Below are 11,305 nucleotides of genomic sequence, written 5' to 3' on the forward strand. Positions count from 1 at the left end.
TTCCCTGCAGTCCCAACTATATACATTCCAGAATTAATTAGTAATAATAGAAGTATTCTCCTGAAACTAACACATATCTTTTAACCAACTTTTCTATGTGAGAAACATGTCTTTCTCTTTCACAATCAGAGCACAAAGTCTTAATACTCAAGCAGTGTCTATTATTATGCTCAAAATAAACCTCATTTAATTTAATGAACATTAAAAAACACTTCTACCTAAATGGGATTAATATGACATGATATAAGAGGAAGAAAAAGGGGAAAAACTATGGAATATAGGAAGAAATGTACAGCCTGTCAGTTTAACACGTACAGAGAAATAATGGGTTATGTTTGAACCACTGAAGGAATTTGGCGGTTAAATATCTATAGAATATATTAACAGACTAGTCCATGTGATACCTGAGCCCAATTCTTCTCAGACATCCTAATACCTCACACAAGCTCTCAGATATTCAAGCATATTCTCTAAATCTTAACTAGCCTCACATATTAGTGGAAGGAAGCACCTGCCTAACTATATGGGGAAAATATTAAGTTAGGGTATATGACATTGCATCATTGCCTACTCCCCCTCATACACAAGTTTGCATTAGGATCAGCCTGTTGTGACATGAAACACTTGGCTGTAATGCATAATAGTGAAAAGACTAAATGTTTCCCAAGTGAAGTTCACATAGCATGACTGTTATTACAAAGCCTAAGCAAATAACTTTGGTAAGTAATATGTCTATGGAATAAATAACTATTGGAAAAACATTTCTGGGTTTATTAACTGAGCTAATGGAGTAATATATTATGGCACCTCAGGAATCTAAATTTATTTTAAAACTATATACTGCAGATGGCTAAATGGTGGCCACAAAAAAAGATATGTCTATGTCCCAAATCCTAGAAGCTATGATATTAACTTTTTTGGAAAAAGGGTCTTTGCAAATGTAATTAATGATCTTGAGAAGATACTTTTAGATTATGCAGGTGGGTCTTAAATCCAATAACAAGTGTACTTATAAGAGACACAAAGAGAAGAAATAAATACATAGAGGAAAAGACAATCTGAAGATAGAATCAGTGATGCAGCCACAGTCTAAGAATGCAGACAGCCACCAGAATTTGGAAGAGGCAAAGAACAATTCTCTCCTAGACACCCAGAGAAAGCAGAGCCCTGACAGTGTTTGAACTTATGGTCTGAAGAACTGTAAGAGAATAAATTTCTGTTGTTTTAAACTACCCAGCTTATGGTGATTTGCTATGGCAGCCCCAGGAAACTCATACAGCCATCTAGATTACTGTGTATTTTAAACTCGTATGGAGAGTGAATTCCATCTATAGAGAAAACCACTGGACATGTCCTCAGGATATATGACTTCTTATAATTCAGGTTCCACCCAGAACTAAACGTGTGACCTTGAACAAGAACCTTAGCCTTCCTGTTACTCAATTTCTTTATGTGCAGTTGGTCTAGATGATCTTAAAGCTGCCTTCCAAATCTAAATTCTACATTTCTGTTAATAACTGACAGTAGAAAACTGAATAAGGAGAAACACAGCCAGCATTTTGTTAACAGTCTCACACATACACACCAGATCTCAAATACACATACATATACACACACACATTCTTATAAACAAGCTTTTGAATTTGTGTTATAAGGAGAGAGGGAGAAAAAAACAAGATTAGCTATAATTGCTCTCATTTATATGCCAAATGTTGTTTTATGTAATCCTTATGATAAACTTGCTGTTGTAGCAGTCTGGGTCCAATCAGGAGATAGAAACAGCACAGTGGTTTAAACAGGGGAAGTTAATATAAAGGATAATTAAACTAAGATGAAAGAATAACTGTAAGATCAGAAGAAACTCTGTATAGTATTCCAAAGCTGTGGGAGAGTACCCAAGGAAGGACAAACTTGAAGGAGGATCAGACCTTGTTGGAGAAGATGTGGTTTAGTCACAGGACAGCAGAACAGTTTGCGAATTTGGCCAGCTGGAGTAAGGTCTGGAGTTGCCAGGCAAATAGCAGACCATCTTCCAGAGTGCTGGCAGAAAGCAGGCTCTCAGCAACTGGCCAGGGTGTGCAGTGGGAGTCTGGTGCCGGCTAGGGCAGAGGCCTTCAGGGTGTGAGGGATGCAGGAGATCTGAAGAAGGAACACTACCTATTATGTATTGCTCTGCCCTTGGTGGCTGCATACAGGCTGCATAAAGCCCTGGGTTCCATGTTGAGAGGCCTGCAGAAAGGATTTCATCATGCAGAGCTGCAAAATCAGAGAAATGGATTTCTGGGTCTGTGACTGGGGCAGGCTCCACCAGATGTCCTCACACCCACAATGCAGGTCTGCCCAGCCCACACTAGAAATCCTAAGAAACCATCTTCCTCCTCGGTGTCCTTCTAGTACCCTCTATCAAGAAAATTTAACATTGGCCCCAATTTAATGCTAAAAAAAAAAAGAATTCCTTTATCACAGAGCATGTATTAAAGGATGCATATGGAACTGAGAAACAATAAATTGACAACTGACACACTCGAATAATATAATCACACATGGGGACACCAATGTTCAGAGAGGTGAATACAGTCACTAAATCACAGAGCTAGAAATTATATCCAGAGCCATAAATGGTTGATAATTCCTGAAACTAGGCTCTAACCACACCCCAAGATGAAAGTGTGATGAAAATTTCCCACTTAAAGTATTTTATACTTAATTGTACTTCTTGTGATCATATGGTAAAACCTCATCTGATGAGAATTTTGCTGCACCCATTTTGTTAAGAAAAAGAAATCACAAGATCACTCACCCCTATCCTCTGCTTTCTACCCTTCCCTTCACCCTCAGGCTGGGATAAATGTCTCCTTCCTTTGTGAAATACCACCCTCTTCTTGGCAAAGACATCTTGGATTTCTTCATAACAAGCATCACACTCTAAATTATAATTATCTGCTACCTGTGTGTCCCTTACCCTAGAGCTCCAACCTTCCCAATTGTGGAGACGGAGCCTTACTCATTCATCTTTGTAGCTAGGCCTGTGTCCTGGCTCATACGAGATTTTTAATGTAAGAGAATTGACCTGAATGAAAGAGAACAGATCCATATCAGGGATTCACTCAAATAAGTCATTTCTAGGATATAATTCAGGGTCAAAGACTGCTGATCAAGCGGCTGAGGGACACACACCAGTCATTCCCGTGGGACCCTTCATGGCATGGTATATAAGGTCTACCATGTGCAAAGGATCAGAGGTGAATTTCCAAAGCTATGACCTGGAAGGAGGCCCAACATACCTGAAAAGACTACTCCAAACAGGAACAGTAATCAAGGGCAAGATGGCAAGCGACAAAAGAAATAAAACTGGGAGTATGTAGTTGAAAGACTTAAAGTCTGGAAACACAAGGAGAGCTAATACAGAAGAATGTTGTGAGCAGGTTAGAGGGAATAGCCCAGCATGACCCACCTCTGGCACCTTTGCAATACCCTCTCAGGGTATGTTTATGGAGTTGCACTGAATTGATTTAAAAGGTCTGGAATGACACATTCAGCACATCCTCCAATATTATAACAATCTGCTTGGCTCACTGCCTCTGAAGAGCCTCACATTGGTGTCTAAAGTCATTTACACATTCAGATTTGAGCCTACTCAAAACTGAGCAGGTCAGCTCCACAGCCTTAGGCAAGGTTCTGGGTGAAATCCTCAGCCTTACAGTAAGTATCTCTTTACCCAAGTAGCTTCCTAATATTACTAGGAATTTTTACTCTTTTTTAAAATTGAGATATAATTAACATACAAGTTTCAGGTGTCATATTGGTTTTAGATGTCCAACAATATTATTTGGTGTATCTATATTTTGCTAAATGATCACCACAATGTTTAAGTCCATCACCATACATCATACACACAAATACCATACATACATCACCATACATACATCATTGCAATTTTTTTCTTGTGATGAGACCTTTTAAAATTTACTCTCAGCAACTTTTAAATATATAATACAATACTCTTTTTTAAAAGTTTATTTGTTTATTTGAGGGGGGTGGTGAAGGGCAGAGAGAGAGAGAGAGAGAGAATCTCATGCAGGCTCTGCACTGTCAGTGCAGAGCTGAATGTGGGGCTCGAACCCATGAACCATGAGATCATGACCTGAGCTGAAGTCGGATGCTTAACCAACTGAGCCACCCAGATGCCCCCAATATACTACAGTACTCTTAACTATAGTCACTGGGCTACACAGTATATCCTCAGGACTTATGTAGGTCATAACCAGAATTTTGTACCTTTGACCCCCTTCATCCATTTCGCACCCCATCCCCCATCTCTGGCAACCACCAAGCTGTTCTTTGTATCTATGAATTCAAGGGTTTTTTTTTTTGTTTGTTTCCACATATAAGTTAAATCATACAATTTTTGTCTTTCTCAAGGTGACTTGTTTCCCTTAGCACAATGCCTCTCAAGGTCCACCCACATTGTTGCAGATTGCAAGATTCCATTATTTATTTTAAAGCTGAATAATCTTCCATTTTATATATATATATATATATATATATATATATATATGTGTGTGTGTACACACATACACACACACACACATATATATACACACACCATTTCTTCTTTGTGTACACACACACACACACACACACACCTTTTCTTCTTTGACCATTCATCCACTGATAGATGCTTAGTTAGTTGCCATGTCTTGGCATTATAAATAATGCAGCAATAAACATGGGGGTACATACATCTTTTTGAGTTAGAGTTTTTGTTTCCTTCAACTAAATACCCAGAAATGAAATTACTAGATCTTATGGTAGTTATTTTTAATTTTTTGAAGAACCTCCATATGTTTTCCATAGTGGCTGCACCAATTTACATTCCCACCAACAATGCATGAGGGTTCCCATTTTTCCACATCTTTTTGATAACAGCCATTCTGACAGGTGTGGGGTTTTGATTCACCCATTGTGGTTTTGATTCACATTCCCCTGATGTTGAGCACCTTTTCATATATCCATTGGCCAGGTGCATATCTTCTTTGGAAAAGTCTATCCAGACCCCATGGCCATTTTTTAATCGGATTTTTTTCTATTGAGTTGTAGGAGTTCTTTATATTTTTTGGATATTAACTCCTTGTTTTTTATCTAGGTGCCCTCCTCTCATTCTCCCAGTTCCTTGAAGAAAAAGGCCCTTGCCTGTCCCTCTCTCCTCCATTTTCCTTAGAGACTAAAGTTCTAATTCCCACGTGTCTACCCATATGACTTACACCTATACCTTCCAAAGATTACACTCTTCCTGGATCTGGAACACTCCTCAATTTACTGCCAAATCTCTTCTTTACTTGCAAATCACCTATTGCATTCTGTTGGATTCCTGGTTGTCAAATCCCCACTAGCCAGGACCTTCCTGCTGGGACTTTCCCTTAACTATAGGCCAGGCTTCATGCGAGAATATATTTGTGTTCAGTTTTCTAAAGGCTAAATATCTTTTATCCAATCAGTGTATTGACAATTGAGCTCTCGTTAAACTATACTGGCCACATCTTTGTAGAACAAAGTGATTACTGATGTTCAAGATACTACTGAAATACTGAACTACTACTAGAATCATAGATATATGAGAAATAGTATATTACACTGAATTTTCTTTATTTACCAGGTAAATAAATAAAATACTAGGAAGATTTTCAACATAAGGCATAACACAAGATATATCAAATTAATATTAATTTGACCAAGAATCCAACTAATCATAAGATCTATTATACTCAAATTTTTATTGTCAGTTATCAGTTATAACACCATTCAAAACAAAGTGTATACATGTTTGCATGTATATAAACATACATATCACCACTGTTTTGGTCCCAAATGCAGTTGATAGTTGTGTTTTGTGGGGCACCTGGGTGGCTCAGTTGGTTAAGCATCTGACTTCGGCTCAGGTCATGATCTCAAGTTCATGATTTCAAGCCCTGTGTTGGCCTCTGGGCTGACAGCTCAGAGCCTAGAGCCTGCTTCCAATTCTGTGTCTTCCTCTCTCTCTCTGCCCCTCCCCCCACTGGGACTCTGTCTCTCTCTCTCTCTCTCTCTGTCTCTGTCTCTCTCTCAAAATTAAATAAACATTAAAAAAATTAAAAAAGTAATTGTGTTTTGTTTGTTTATTTGTTTTGTTTGGCTCATTCCTCCTTACAAAAATTTGATTTGTAGTACAACAGAATTTTGCGACATTGATTTTTGCGATGAAGTAACATAATGAGGATCTAGAAGACATCCACATTCTGCTCACAGGGCTTACAAAACATCTAAATGATCCCAGATTCACGTTTGAGCACAATGAAGTCTCTCATAATTTACTATAGGCTCCATAAATTTTCAAATTTTTATTTTATTTTTTGGCAGATCTAAAATCTGAATAACTGGACTTCTGTTTCCAACCAAGACAGGTAACCAGGACCAGATTTACTCTCCATCTTTAGTCAACTAGAAGACCAGTCTAACTATATGGACCAACAGCTTTTAGACATTAAACAACAGATAGCACAAGAAAGTGATCTCTGAGAGATAAGAAAGGAATAAGGTGAGCCATGGGATTTCCCCAGCTCACTGCCAGCACAGCATGTCCAGGCCACAGTGCAGGGAGTCTGAAAACCTTCCTGAGCTAGGAGACAGAGGTAAGAAATTGCAAAGACACAGTGGGTAGAGTTTGCAGGGAAAAATACTGGACAGGAAAAAGTTGCACAAAGAGAGAAGCACTGCAGAGAGGGAGGGGAGAAGGAAAAGGGAAAGAGGGAGAGGTGGGAGGGAAGGAGGGAGAGAGTAAGAGAGAGAGAGATGTGGAAATTGGCTAAGGGTTTCCCTTGACTTTTCAGCTGTGTGCTGATGAGCACTTATGTGTAAGGAGACCACATGAAGCAGAAAGAAAGCCACCAGAAAAGATCAGGGAGAACCATCTTCAGAGATCACACAGAGCTGAAAATAGTTCATATTCCCACCAGCCAGAATAGAAAAAAAAAAAAAAAACACCTCATAATGCAAAACGCATTATGTAGGGTATTCAGAAAAGTATTTCTTCAGCAGTGGGGAATATTCAGCCCTACGTTTAAAGGCTTCTCTGATCTCACTTAACTGAGCTTAAAAGGAACATCTTAAACGATTAAACTCTTTCCAAGTAACTTAACTGCAACCCAAAGTAAAGCTCAAGAATATTTAAAAGAAAACAAAAATATCAGCCCTCAACAACATAAAATTCATGTCTGGCATCCTATCAAAATTAAAGATATTCAAAGAAGTGGGAAAATATGACCCATAATGAAGGAAAAAAAAATCAATCAGTAGAAACAGCCTCCAAAATGTCATAGATGAAAGAATTTGTAGAAAACAGACATTAAAGCAGTTATTTTAACTATGTTCCATATGGTCAAAATCTGAATAATAATTACTCTTGGCAATAACACTGCTCATTGAGTTTTAAGGTTTGGCCATATATATACACCAAAAGCATGCTTATTTTATTGTTATTATTACAGAAAATTTCAGAGACTGTAGCACCTAAACAGAAGGAGTGTATATGCATTTTCTTTTTTTAACAAGAATATGCTTTTCTGAATTGGGTTGACTAGGAAGTTAGTAAACTATTTCTGTCTACTGCACGGGAAAGAAAAATTATATTGCTGCTTGGACTAATTTATCTACTTATTTTATTGATTTACGGAACTACCAATGTTAAAGCACATTTGAATCTTTGAGAAAAATTAAAAGCATGAATCATTCAAAAAGATCATCAGTGTAGTGGGATTTCATTAAAAGCCAAGGTTTGAGTATTTAAGAAAAGAGAAAGTCAGATGTCAGAGCATACTGTCATACTTAGCAGATAAGAAACATGTTTGAGGTTATGGTATGTGTTCATAAAAAGATGGCATAGCTTGAATTATAGCCAGCTCAAATGAACCTTAAGGTGAGTATGATGCATGTTTAAGCAAAAATTACATCCACTCCAGATCGAGGGTATTATTCACTTGTTTTCCTGGTTTACAAAATAATCCCCTCCTAGCAGGCCAAATTACCCAAACCTCTTAAAGTGCCCACAAATGGGGCCCAGCCTAGTTCCTTCAGCTAAACCAGAAAGAGCTTGAGGGGAAAATGGGTGGTGTTGGGGTGAGGGCAATCTATGCTATTCATCTTTTTACATATCCAAAAATGCAGGGACAGATAAGACAATGGTGATTTTGTATTGTTGACTTGTCCTCACATGCATCCCCTTCTCCCCATTGATTTCATGAGCTCATCCCAAATCACTCAGAGAACTATAATGAGCTCTGTCACCTTAAGGCAAGTCAGAATTCGTGTTTCTTCTAATTAAGACTCTGAAATATGTGTCCTGATTCTCTTACAGAAGTAGCCCAGACTCAGTAGACAATCTCTCTAGGTACCAAACCTGACTCCATTATTCACTGGCTGTGTGACCTTAGGCACTGAGCTTCAGCTTCCTCATCTGTAGAATGGAGATGAGAACAGTAGTACCTACTTCACGGGTTTTTGATTAAGAATGAAATGAGATAACTTATGCAGGACACCTCGCATTGTAAGGACTTTATAAATGGTAGCATTTCTTACCCATTCAAATATATTTACCGGTATTTCATAACAGGAACACTCCCCCCACCAATAGGACTACTTCTTATTATAGCCTACTCTTCAACAACACACACACACACACACACACACACACACACACTTCTCATTTCCATCTGCTTTTTCTCATACTTTTCCTTTTCTAAAATGTCTCATGTGTCATCACTTAGTTAACCTACACATTTGTTAAATCATTATGGGTCCCACCCGAATCATTAAATTTTAACTGCTCTCAATCCTTGTTATAATTGTTTTTCAAAATTCATGAATAATTTTATTCTCAAGTAAAACAAATTTTATCTGATTTTTAATGAAAAATATTTGATATTTTTTCATGAGTTGTATCTTACTTCCCCAACTACTTCTTTTTATAGATAATTATCTGTCCCATATAGTAGATGTTATACTGCAAGACTCAAGGCAACATTACTGACTTAATGATTAAAGTACTACGAAATTCAAATGACATAAAAAATATTCAATGAGCTCATATGGGAAGACAGTAACTTGAAAATGTTGATGAGATCAAAGCATTAATTTGTCCTAAGTGACGTACCAAAAAAGAAAGAATTAAGAAATGAAAATATAAGGCATACAGAGGTGGCCCCGGCTGGGAGGCGAGTGAAGGTGTTCTGCAGAGTACTTTCCCAACCTGCCCAGGCATGCCCAACTTTGTAAGGCAAAAACTTCAATGGGAGCCTTCCTCCCTAAAGCCTCATGGTGAAACAGCTGTTTGACACATTCAGAAGGAAGGATGTCAGCTCTACATAGGAACACGATGTGAATGGAAGAGACCTGTCATTATACAAACACTAAGGCACTCTGAACAGACACAAAAAACAACTCTCATCTCAAAAAACCCAACACTTGTGTCACAGTATTAGAAGTTAGATCCTGGCAAATGGCGTTTGCTGAACGAAACCTTCAAGCCAGACAATGATCTCTTTGGACCTACTACCTTGCATTTGCAATCAGACTGGATCATCTCTCATTTGAGGCTCCCCAAGACTTCAAGCAATTTTTCAGTGCTCCTTTCAGAAAGGCACTCTCTCTAGAGAAATGCAGTATTTATATACAGTGCATTGGATCTCTAGGAAACACCAGAATTATCAGTGAAGAATATATTAAATGGCTCAAGGGCTACTGTGAAGCATCCTTCCATGGCTTGACAGTAAAACTCCTAGAACCAGTTCCTGTCTCTGTAAGGAGGAGCTCTTTTAGAGTCAATGATAACACACAGAACCTACAAATTCATGCAGGGCACATCCCAAAGTTCTTAAAAAAGAAAAAACCTGGAGATGTCTTCTGTATTGTGGGAATAACAATGATTGATCTTTACCCAAGAGATTCCTGGAATTTTGCCTTTGGGTAGGCCTCTTTGACAGATAGTATGGGGATATTCAGCTTTGCCAGGTATGGCAGTGATTTATATAACTCATGCTATGAAGACAAAGTGAACAAGCCACAGAAAATATCTTCAAGTGACTATTTAGTTTTTGATAACAGTTGTACTCCAGAAGTGACTAGTGTTTCGCTGCATCAGTCCCAGAAGACTTTCACCCGTGATATTGGACACGCATTTGGATTTTGACACTGTCAGTGGCTTGCATGCCTATTGCAAGGCTGCAACCATTTGGAAGGAGCTGACTGGCGCTCCCTCAACCTTTGCCTTTATCTCATTATGCAAGTTGCAGTGTACAAAGCACTGGGGAGGTGGATTGATGATAACCCTGCTGACAGCCCTGCAGTTAGTATGAAACACAGTCGCGAGGATAATGGGAATTTACCAAAACCTGTGGATGCCTTTGGGAATGGAAAGAGTGGACAACAAAATGCCTTGCTGTTGTCCAAAAATAATGACCTTCATATACGAGTAATTAAAATAAATACTTGCACATTAAAAAAAAAGAAATGAAAATATAGTACATTCAAGTTTTTCTCTTCTGCTTCAGAAGTTTACAAACGAGGAATAGTAATTTTCTTATAGTATTTTGGTTTTTATCATTAATACTCTTTACTTACCCAGAGATGCATGTTTAAGCAGTTCTTTCATTGCCTGGCCCTAGAAGTACATGTAAAAGCTATAATTAGTAAGCAGTTAGCTACCAAACAAAACAAAACAAAACAAAAACAAAAAACTCTGATTTTAGATATGAGGTAAAGACAAAATTATCCCTTGAAACCTAACAAAAAAATCAACAGATGATGAATGATATCAACACTACAGTAGTAACTTACAATGGGACAGGTTTTATAATTTTTTCTTTGTCGAGAAACAAAGGAACCCCCTCCTCCCCATATCCAATTAAGAAGACCACAGTGTTTAGGGGCACCTGGGTGGCTCAGTCGGTTAAGCGGCTCAGGTCGGGGTTCAAGCCCCACATGGGGCTCTACGCTTATGACAGGGAGTCTGCTTCAGATCCTTTGTCTCCCTTCCTCTGTCCCACCTCCCCCTTCCCTCTCAAAAATTAATAAGTGTTAAAAAAAAAAGAAGAACACAGTGTTTCTTTAATACAACATAACATACATAATTTGAATCTGGTGTTAGGGAAAGCTGTTGCTAAGTCAATCAATGTATCGTATTGTATATTGTAATATACTAGTCAGAGATAAGGGCATGTTAAAATAAGTCCATTATATTACACAATTCTAAAACTAGGAAACCATGAAGCAATAA

At 38.1% G+C, this 11,305-nt stretch overlaps 1 pseudogene; it reads left to right on the top strand.

Moving 5' to 3' along the window:
• The first annotated feature begins 7,939 nt into the window (after window positions 1-7,939).
• On the top strand, window positions 7,940-10,485 carry LOC124529149 (archaemetzincin-2-like; annotated as a pseudogene).
• The last annotated feature ends 820 nt before the right edge of the window (window positions 10,486-11,305 follow it).

Source organism: Lynx rufus, unplaced genomic scaffold (genome assembly GCF_022079265.1).
Source record: "Lynx rufus isolate CCGP_SWC_20201006 ecotype Redwood Valley unplaced genomic scaffold, mLynRuf1.p SCAF_6, whole genome shotgun sequence".
NCBI lineage: Eukaryota > Metazoa > Chordata > Mammalia > Carnivora > Felidae > Lynx > Lynx rufus.